The sequence below is a fragment of the Arvicanthis niloticus genome, chromosome 16, assembly GCF_011762505.2.
Source record: "Arvicanthis niloticus isolate mArvNil1 chromosome 16, mArvNil1.pat.X, whole genome shotgun sequence".
NCBI classification, from domain to species: Eukaryota; Metazoa; Chordata; class Mammalia; order Rodentia; family Muridae; genus Arvicanthis; species Arvicanthis niloticus.
In genome coordinates this window covers 29,046,891-29,056,746 of record NC_047673.1, presented here as the reverse complement: position 1 = coordinate 29,056,746, position 9,856 = coordinate 29,046,891, and the positions used below count along the sequence as shown (strand labels likewise).

The 9,856-nt window shown below is 35.3% G+C and overlaps 1 pseudogene; it reads right to left on the bottom strand.

Annotated features, from left to right (window-relative positions):
* Window positions 1-7,286: 7,286 nt before the first annotated feature.
* Window positions 7,287-9,252, bottom strand: LOC117721670 (ATP-dependent RNA helicase DDX18 pseudogene; annotated as a pseudogene).
* Window positions 9,253-9,856: the final 604 nt, after the last annotated feature.

The following is a 9,856-nucleotide window of genomic DNA, read 5'->3' as shown; positions in this document are numbered from 1 at the left end:
TGAACCATTATTGAATAAGGTAGTCAAATCATAGCACTTCAATGATGAATGTCGAGTAACTTTATATCAACTTTACAAACTCCTGGAAACTGCATTTTTAAATTTCTAAATTTGTAAATTTCTCCATGGAATATTCTAAAGACGTAAACTTGATCAGCCAACAAATGCTTACAGTGACTTATTAAGAATGATATATTAAAATCTGGAGATATGCCTTAGCTGTTAAGATCATTGGTTGTTCTTTCAAAGGACCCAGGTTTGGTTTCCAGCATTCCTGTGGTAGTTTGCAATCTTATGTAACTTAAGTCCTAAGCAATCTAACACCTTGTATGGCCTCAGATATCATTGGATGCATATGGTGCACAGATGTGCATGCAAGATACATACACACAAACACACACACACGTGTTTGCATGTTTGTATAAACATTTTAAAATAAGACTTGAATTATCTATTCCAAATTTTCTATGGTTTGGGGCTTAAATTGGATAGAGAATATCATTTAAAAGTGAAGTTAACATTAATTATTTAATACTCATTGTTGTTAGCTGAGCAGTGGTGGCGCACACCTTTAATCCCAGCACTTGGGAGGCAGAGGCAGGTGAATTTCTGTGTTCGAGGCCAGCCTCGTTTACAGAGTGAGTTCCAAGACAGCCAGAGCTATACAGAGAAACCCTGTCTCAAACAAAACAAAAACAACAACAAAAAACAAACAAAAAACAAACAAAAAAACCCAATACTCATTGTTGTTGGGAAAACAAATGGTCCATGGATTTAGAAAATGGATAAAACTCCTAGAGGTTTTAGTAATTCTCACCTAGAGTAATCCAGTACTATTCTCCTATTTCCAATAGGAAAGTGGACACAACTGTATATAAAGGTATAGACTTAAGAGCTCAGACAAATACTCTCAGAGTAGTTTTCATTGTAACTATGCATTCATGTTTTAGGAATGCTGTTTTAGGAAACTGTCAACTAGACAGAATTGCGAATCACTTTTGAAATGGGATTCTGAACAAGTCTAAGGGAGGTTGTCTTGTTTTTATTAATTGAGATAGGAAGAGCCTCCCACTGTGTGTGACACCGTTGCTTGACTGAAATCTGGAATTATAAACCTAAAAGGGAAACTGAGCAATAGATTGTATTCATGGTTCTTTTCTAACATAATGAGAACATAATGCAAGATCATGTTGCCTTGATTTTCCCACCATGATGCCCTAGAACTTGAATTATGAGATAAAATAAAACTTGCTTCTTTATTTTGTTTCTGTGTTTGCTGTGGTGATCTATTATCACATCAAATGAAAAAGAAACCAAAACAGGGACTAGGATGTTAAACAGTAAAGGATGTTGGGACATTTAAAATTTAATTATATTAACACACTCATACTGAGAAAACTTACTCTGGCTTTAGAAAAAAATGGGTGGAGGCATCATCCAATGTATCTTTATAAGCAACAGAGAATTAAAGTATTTGGCTTGGGTTTTTATTTTTCTTTTGCTTGTGATTTGGTTTTAGAATAATCCAGGGTATACTTTCTCCCATCATATCAATGCATTTATCAGAATGAATATGACTCGGGAATTTGCAGGGTTCATATACTAAGGATATAAATGACTCATGCTTAGTATATAGGTTTTCATGTTTACCTTCTTACTTATGGTCTTGCTAATCCCTGCCTTATCACAGCAGGAATCCCTCTGTAGTGTCTGTAATAAAAAGTCATAAAATAAGTCTTCCTTGAGGAAATTTAATTGTGTTTGCACTGTCCTCTAATCCTTTTCAAAAACTTGCCTAGGAATTTGTCAAAGTAGGCATAGTATGCATATGTATTCCAATATTCAATGCCTTTCAGAGTAGTATTATTTTTTTCTTTCCTGGGTAAAAATGAAAAGCAAATTATACCATGCCATCTGTTAGTAATAAAATAGTTTTTCTTTCACACATGATAAGGGATGCTTGTTAAATAGATTAGATCTTGATAATTGAAGCTGTCATGAAATGTCACTGCAGAGAAGGGGTAGTAGATGAGGCTATGAAGGTGGCCGCTGTCCCCTTGTATCACCAAGGGAACCATCAGATTCTCATGTATACATTTGCAAACATCAATAGACATTACAGAAGGAATGCGTCTTACAGATGAATCAGTCAGTGCTTTGTGAATCTGAATACAGACAGGTTCAGAGAAAGTATGATTTGCTTGAACTGAGTAACAGGAAAATTAATGTGTGAGCTTCCTAGTGAAAGATAAATGCAGGTCTGTGTATATTTACATCACTCCCTGCGATCCTTATGTACAATAGCTTTTTTGCCTCTAATCTGTGTACTCACTAAAACATATATGTTTAATTATTTGATGACTAACCAAGGAAAGAACCAGGTAAACACCAGATTCATTATTGATTTGTTTTGTTTGTTTGTTTGGTTGGTTTTTAATTTAACTGGACATACCGTCTATTTTGCTGTTATTGAAAAAAACATAAAATACAATAAACAGAGGTATGTGTTACTTTAATGGATAAGAAGCATATACAATTTTTTACAATTAACTGTTTGCCTGTGACCTTCTATCATGCATTGACAACAAACTGAAGAACTATTGTTTTTCCTTATTACAACCTTGAGTAACCAGATTAACTGCATTACTCAAAGTTCCCTATGGAATATGTCTCTGTTAATGAGACATGAAGTATTTGGATTTTCCCTTAGTACTCCTTCCTGGACTTGAGGCATGTGCTGTCATCAGTAAAACATGAAGAATACACTCTCTGATAATGGTGGCTATGTTTGCAGGCATACTTGATTTTCTCACTCTGCCCTTTCTTCCAGTGAGGCAGAATTTATTTTCTGCTAACTTTAAAGTTAAAGCTAAAGTTTAAGTAAGATCTAATTATATAGAGAAAGCCATTTGGAACCTAAAACAATGTCGTCCAAGATTAATGCACAATTTCATCTGTACTTCAAATTCTAGAGGCTTATGACCTGGAACTGAAGAGATGAGTTTGGGGTTACAGGGGACTCATGAACACTATTCCACACACTACAGTAGCTAGGCTGGTGCTCATACTTTATTTTAACTCATGTGGCATTTACATTCTCCCTGCCCTTTATCTTCTGCTCAGTATTTCTTTTCCATTTTTTGAAAAGATATTCTTTCCCTACGTAATATATCCTGAATTTTGGTTCCCCTCCTGCTACATCTCACAGGAAACAGATCACAGAATAGAGATAGTTAGGGGTTAGGAAGAGAAAACACTATCTCTGAAAAGCTAAAACACAATAGTGTAAGCATAAGTAATAAAACATGATCAAGAACCTGATTAACAATTTATTGATTAGGAAATTATATGCATTAACTATGTACTTAGTTTCCAAATATTCCTCAATGGCAACATTAAAGTTACAAAAGTTACAGTAAATACAATATAACAACAGTAAACCATGAGAGTCTCTTGCAAATTCTTCCAACTAAACCTCTTTGCTGTTTAATGACTGAATAATATGTTCATATTCTGGAGAATTCCAGGGCAATGACATGATTCATGAAAAGGAAAATTTGTTTTATGGTACATATGTGAAAGTGTAGTTAAACGTGTAGATTAAAGTAAGTTATGAAGATCGTGTAGAGCTAAGAGTGAATTGCTGATTATAGGTAGAGATTGAATTTAAATCCTTAGTGTCCTTTTTAAAAGGCAGCAAATGGCCATATCTATCGTGCAATTTTAATCTCATAAACTGAAGAACATGGGCTAAAAGATGGTTATTAAAACAAAGAAAAAAGAACAATGATCAAATCAAGTATACTGTCACTGTTTAACTAGAAGAAGATAGTATATTAAATGATTTAATATGATTTTAACAGATTTTTGCTAACTAATACAATTAATTTGATTTAAAAATGAATATTGGCTGCCTTATAAAATTTATTTTATGTCATTGAGAGAGCTAAATAACTTATGTTTACAAAAATATTTAGCAAGCATCTGGTAATTATTTAATTTTTGTCCACCTACATCACTTTTCCTCTAAATATCTGTGGTCTCCAGGACTAAACTTTGTTTATATGAACTATGTTTTATTTATTCAAAAATTATAAGATCCTTCCCCACACACAATATAAACCAAAGAGATGTTCAATGGTGATAGTAATTCAACATGCTGTGATTTTAAAACTCAAATGACTTTAGAATTTGATGTAATTTTGTGGTATACAACATGCATAATTATGCAGTATCAGAAGTCTAAAGTTATATATTTTTTACTGTTGTTTTGTATATAGAAATATCTAATATAGATATTTACCCTTATATGTCCTTTAATTACATCTCAAATACTTAAATATATTTCTCTAACTTTACTTGTATGCTGTAATGAACCTTTATGACAGTAGAATACCCAGACTCATGTGGTTAGATTATTCCTCTTCATGTAACTGAGTCCAAGTGAGACAAACATGAGATGCTTTAATGCCAAGTATTAAAGGCAGTACTATAACATTTATACACACTCTCACACACACACACAGAGAGAGAGAGAGAGAGAGACAGAGAGACAGAGAGACAGAGAGACAGAGAGACAGAGAGACAGACAGAGACAGACAGACAGAGACAAAATGAGACAGAAACAGATCTTTTAGAGTTTATTATAAGCTATTAGCCGCATGTCCCTACTGGGCTTAGCTTTTTAAGGAATTTAGACAGAAGAGTTGCAAGCAATAGCCTCAACTCTGTCAATCTGAACAGTGATGAAATCTTCAGCTCTCTGAAGCAGCCTATGCCACTGATTAAATGTACCTAGTTTTGTTATCTTCTTCTCTCAGAAACTTATACTTTAATTCAGTTCACTCCCCACACTCCCCCACAACCCGCAAATCTTAGAAGCAGAGACATGTCCTTGTCTCTCCACCAGGTTCTGAGAAAACAGCTGTGCTCTTTTCTCAACTCCAAAATCCTGATAAACATGTTTTGGTTTATATCTGCCCCCAAAAGCCAGACAAAATCCGTGTGCACTTATCTGTGTGCTGAAAAGATGATTGACATATTATTTCTGATTTATGTTTTACAGCCTTGAACACCTGCTGTTTTGTTGTTTTTGTTGTTTAACAGATAAAACATTGGTAAATTGAAAAGGCACTGACATTTTTAAAATTCTCTTTAGCTGATTACTAATTACCATTGAATTAAAAATTTTAAGAAATACCAATTAAGTTGCAGCAGGAATATTTGTGTGTACACATGTGTACATGCACACGTGTGCATGTGTGTGTGTGTGTGCAATTTGTTAGTTCATTAGCCTTGGGTTGGGAATGACTCACAGAAAGAACAATGTGGAAATTAGCAATAGGAGAGGAGTTATTTATGATGGTAGACTCTGCCTGCTTTTCTTTTATGCCCAGCAGCCATTTCTGTAATGGGATGCTTTTGTGGGATTTGGATGTAGGCAAAGAGATATTTGGCAGAAGCATCTGATGCTGAGAAGCTGCTATAGATACTGAAAGCAGAGAGAAACTGGTGTTTGGTCCATGGTCAGAGTCAGCTTCTCACTGGTACTATTCCTGCTCTCTTAATGATGGAGACAGTCTGCTCTTCATTCCTTTCTCAAAGCCCTTTTGCTGGAATTGCTACTTTGCTATAGCTTAAATTAGACAAATATTACAGTGAGAACATTTTTTTGTTCTTATTATTTGATTTGAGTGTAATAACCCATCTTGATGACAGAAGGCCAGGGTCCCCAGAGATTGTGGCCTCTCACTTTGGTTATGTCAGAGACCTGATCAGGAGAAGGGAGTAAGAGGCAGCAGCATATCCTTTTTAACCCTAGTCACCTACAGGTTTTCATTCCGAATAACATTTAATCATTTAATTTGATTCAAGGTATTTTACCTCTTAAGTGGCTACTAGTAGCAATTCACATATAGACATTCAACAAAGACACACACATCCACCATCTCTTCTCTTTTGCTCCATTTATTGAAAATTAGAGACCCAAAATAACCTTTAATAAAATAAACCTACAATTAAGGTTAGTTTAAGCAAAGGTCCTAGGAAAATACTGTTTTATAAAATGGTATTGTAAATGATGGATGTTTATTGAACAGTTACTGTATGTTACCTACTGTGCTAATGGATTTATAAGTCATTCATTGCCCTGCTAAAAAGTCTAAATCATTTTAAAGATAGCTTGCCAAGGCACCCCATGCCAAGAAGATGGACAAGGTGACTTGATTCCAGAGGCAGATTGCTTGTTCATGGTCCATGTGGCAGAGAGCTTTGGCCCAGTGGTCGACTTCTAGTTTAACAGAGGAGGGTAACTGCTATTCTTTGAACATGTTCCACTGAGAAGACCATTCACTGTGTTTGTACTCATATAATCCCAATCATAATACAAGCAATAAAATAGCTAGTTTTAAAGTTTCACTCTCAGATTTTAATGGTATGAAATTATTCTAGCAGAAATCTAGAATATCCTGTTCTAGAGTAATTTACTTAACCATCTTGATACAAGTTGGTAGCATCCTCTTTTTCTTAGAATCATCTCATTTGATGTTGGAGAGCTTATTCTGATTAGAGTCAGGGTGATTCAATAAAAGCTAAATTTCTTTGCCCACTAAACTCCCATTTTCTGCTTGAATTCATGTATGCTTAAATCTAATCTTGTGAACTTTACTAAAGGTCTAAATGTCTTCTACTTCCATGGAATCCAATTAAATAAATACAATTGATTTTATTTTTGACAGTCTTTGAAACACAAGATGAATAAGGAATGGTCCAATGCTTCAGGGAATGTAACATGATTATAGTTATCTAATGCATTTACTGGTGTCTTCAGCTGTGGTAGTAAACGACTCAGAGGAAGGATGACCTGCATCTCCCAACTTTATTGAGTAAGCCTTCTATGTTCTCAATGACATCAAAAACTGACTGCTTCTGACTTTAAGTCATACTTCAATTTGGTTGGATTTATAACTAAAAGAAGGCTTGGAGAATTTGCATAATAATCTATACTCCCTTTTTCTTATTATATATGTAAGTGTGAAAGTATAATATTTAGCTCTGTGAATGGCTCTCATGTTGTATTAATGGACTCTGATCCCATGAAGATTAATTTGTTTTATATGAGATGGAAAAAGAGTTCATTTTTTTACATAATCTGTTTCATGGGACTATTTAAAAATAAAATATTATCATCATAGTAGGGACAAAAAGATCCTAAAAGTGATAAAAGTTCCTTTTTAAATGAGGGACTGAGGTAGGGTAAAGTCAGTCCACATGTAAAGACATTCCTTTTACTGAGAGAATTTCCTGTGGTCTACGATCTTCTTGCCAATGTGTTACAAGGTCTTAGACTGCTCCTCTTTGTTTTCTGGTAGCTGAATCCAGCACGGCCTCCCTTTTTCTTTGTCTCCTTGTCATCATGGCTGCTCATGTCCAGATCAACAAAAGGAGAGACATTAAAACCTAAATACAGAAGGACTTGAGGCAAATTTACTCATATTGTTCACATTAAAGATCTGCTTGAGGGAATGAAAGTCATGTGTTAGCATGTATGACCTGTATGCTTCCTGAGCAGACTTGTGGAGAAAGTAGTTCATTTTAGTCAGCTTTTCTGGCTGAGACTGATTATCAGAAGCCTGCAAACCAGGAAAAGTCTAATTGATTCAGTGGAACCTTGGATTGCTTCAAGAAGAAAAACCTAACTCTTCAGGAACAGGATGAATATGCCCTCTTCCATCAAGACCCCTGGCTGTTCTATCCATACATAATGAATATATTTCTTGGCATCATCAGAAGAGTTGTATTGAACAATCCAGTCTAATTTAGGAATGTCTATCTTTCTGGTTGCCACAACAGTGCACAGCAGTCTTCTCGAACTTGCATTTCAGAATTAGAACATGGTTGTTCACTTAATTTGGTTTTGCTTTCCATGGATGACCATGACAATGTAGTTCAGCAGGTCAATGTAGTTGAGCAGCATATAATGCATTTGATGGACATACATGATGAAAAGATGATCACCTCTTTCTTCCTCCAGTTCTTCTTAAGCAATATGAAGAGCAGAAGGAACCTCTTCTCAGAGAGACAACATGTAGCTCAAGAATATCCACCAGCTATGGCAAACTATTGTTGTCAGCACACAAATATTTTCAGAGAAATCTATTTTCAGAGAAATTTTTGCCTAGTCTACAACTTTTTTAGTTTGTGTGGTGGAAAAGAGCCTGGCTTGCCTGCGCGCTGGCAAAAGTTTAATAATTTGTTTTAATTCTTCGTCAAACCCAACCTCCAAAATAGGATTTGCTTTATCAATAATTAGACACTGCAGGTTCTTGTACATAAATTACAAGAATTCTGCATGTGGTCTAGTAGACAGTCTGTGGTGGCCAGGATGACGTTGATCCCACTGACAAGCTTCTGAGCTGTAGCAGACATGTTACTGCCACCTATGATCAGTCCATAGGTGTGGATGTAGTGTGTCATCATCAGTTCCGTATGAACACCAAAGTTCCGCATGGCCAATTCTCCAGAAGGGGAGAAAATCAGCACTCCTGTTCCATTCCTGGACGTGAACTTCACCTTAACAATGAGCTCAATCACAGGCATGAGGAAAGGAAGGGGTTTGCTGCTCTCCAAAGTTCCCTGTCTTCAGAAGTATCAGAAGTGGCCTGATACTTTTTTTTTTTTTTTTTTTTTTTGCTAGATCTTCATCATCTCCTTGAAGCCCATTTCTTCTATAGCCTTCAGAGTGTTTTCATTGAGGAGATAAGACAAAGTGCATGAAATGTCTTCAAAAGCACCTGTCAGTCCTAGAAACAGGATGAACAAACTCACTGCCATTTTGCTCTTTACACCATCTTTTGTTTCTGCATGAGCCTTGGTGCTCTCGTTTGTTTTGGCCTTCTTTAGTGTCATTTGCCATTTTCCCCATCTTCTTCTTCCTTTTCTTTTTCTTTTTGTTCTGAATCAGGAGATGGCTATGTGGCTATTTCTCTATTGGTTTTAAGTGGTAAGTTCTCAGAGTGAGCTTTTAACTTTTGCATTTCTCATGGTCTCCTCAGGCATGCTTCCACTTTGTGCTTCTGCTAATCTTACAATCATAGAATATTTTAGGGCCTTTTGAGCTTTTCAACTTTTTCTTGTTTCTTTAGACAGAGCCCCTTTTTGAGGTTGTGACAGGATCATTTCTGATGCCTCTTTCAGTTTCTGCTGCTGCAGCTTGGCATTCTGCTTGATAATCTTTTTGAGCAGCAATTTCATCAGGAAATGTGAGAAGTTACCAGGCCACCCCAATAGTCTGCATAGAGCATTGGATAGACGTGCACATTAGGAAGTCAGAAGTATCTAGTTCCTATTTTCTTATAGTCGCTAATCACCTTTGAAGGAAAGTTTCTGGAGATAGACATGACTTTGGTGCTCTCAAATGTTAGTAGGTTAAAGAAGGGAACAAAATATATTCAGAGAATATTTGTGATTTACCTCTATCAATATCAGGATGTATTGTATAAAAATTGTTTTAAATAAAACAATATATTTAAAATAAATTTAATAATTAATAACATAAATAAGGATTTTTCCAGGGGTTAGAGAGATAGCTCAGCAATTAGAAAGCCTTTTTATTCTTGAAGAACACAATGTTCAGTTCCTAGGATGTAGATCCCTGTTTTGCAGCTTATGCGGAGCAAATGCATAGTTTGCTTTAATAGCATGCATCACATTCATATGCATCCAAGTCTTAAAAAGCTATTTTTCAGGTTTTAAATGATATAAAACTATGACCATATAATATTATGACATATGGGGTTATATTATTTGATTTTGAAAAATTAAAATCCTGTGAAAACCTAAAATCAACTCATTGTAA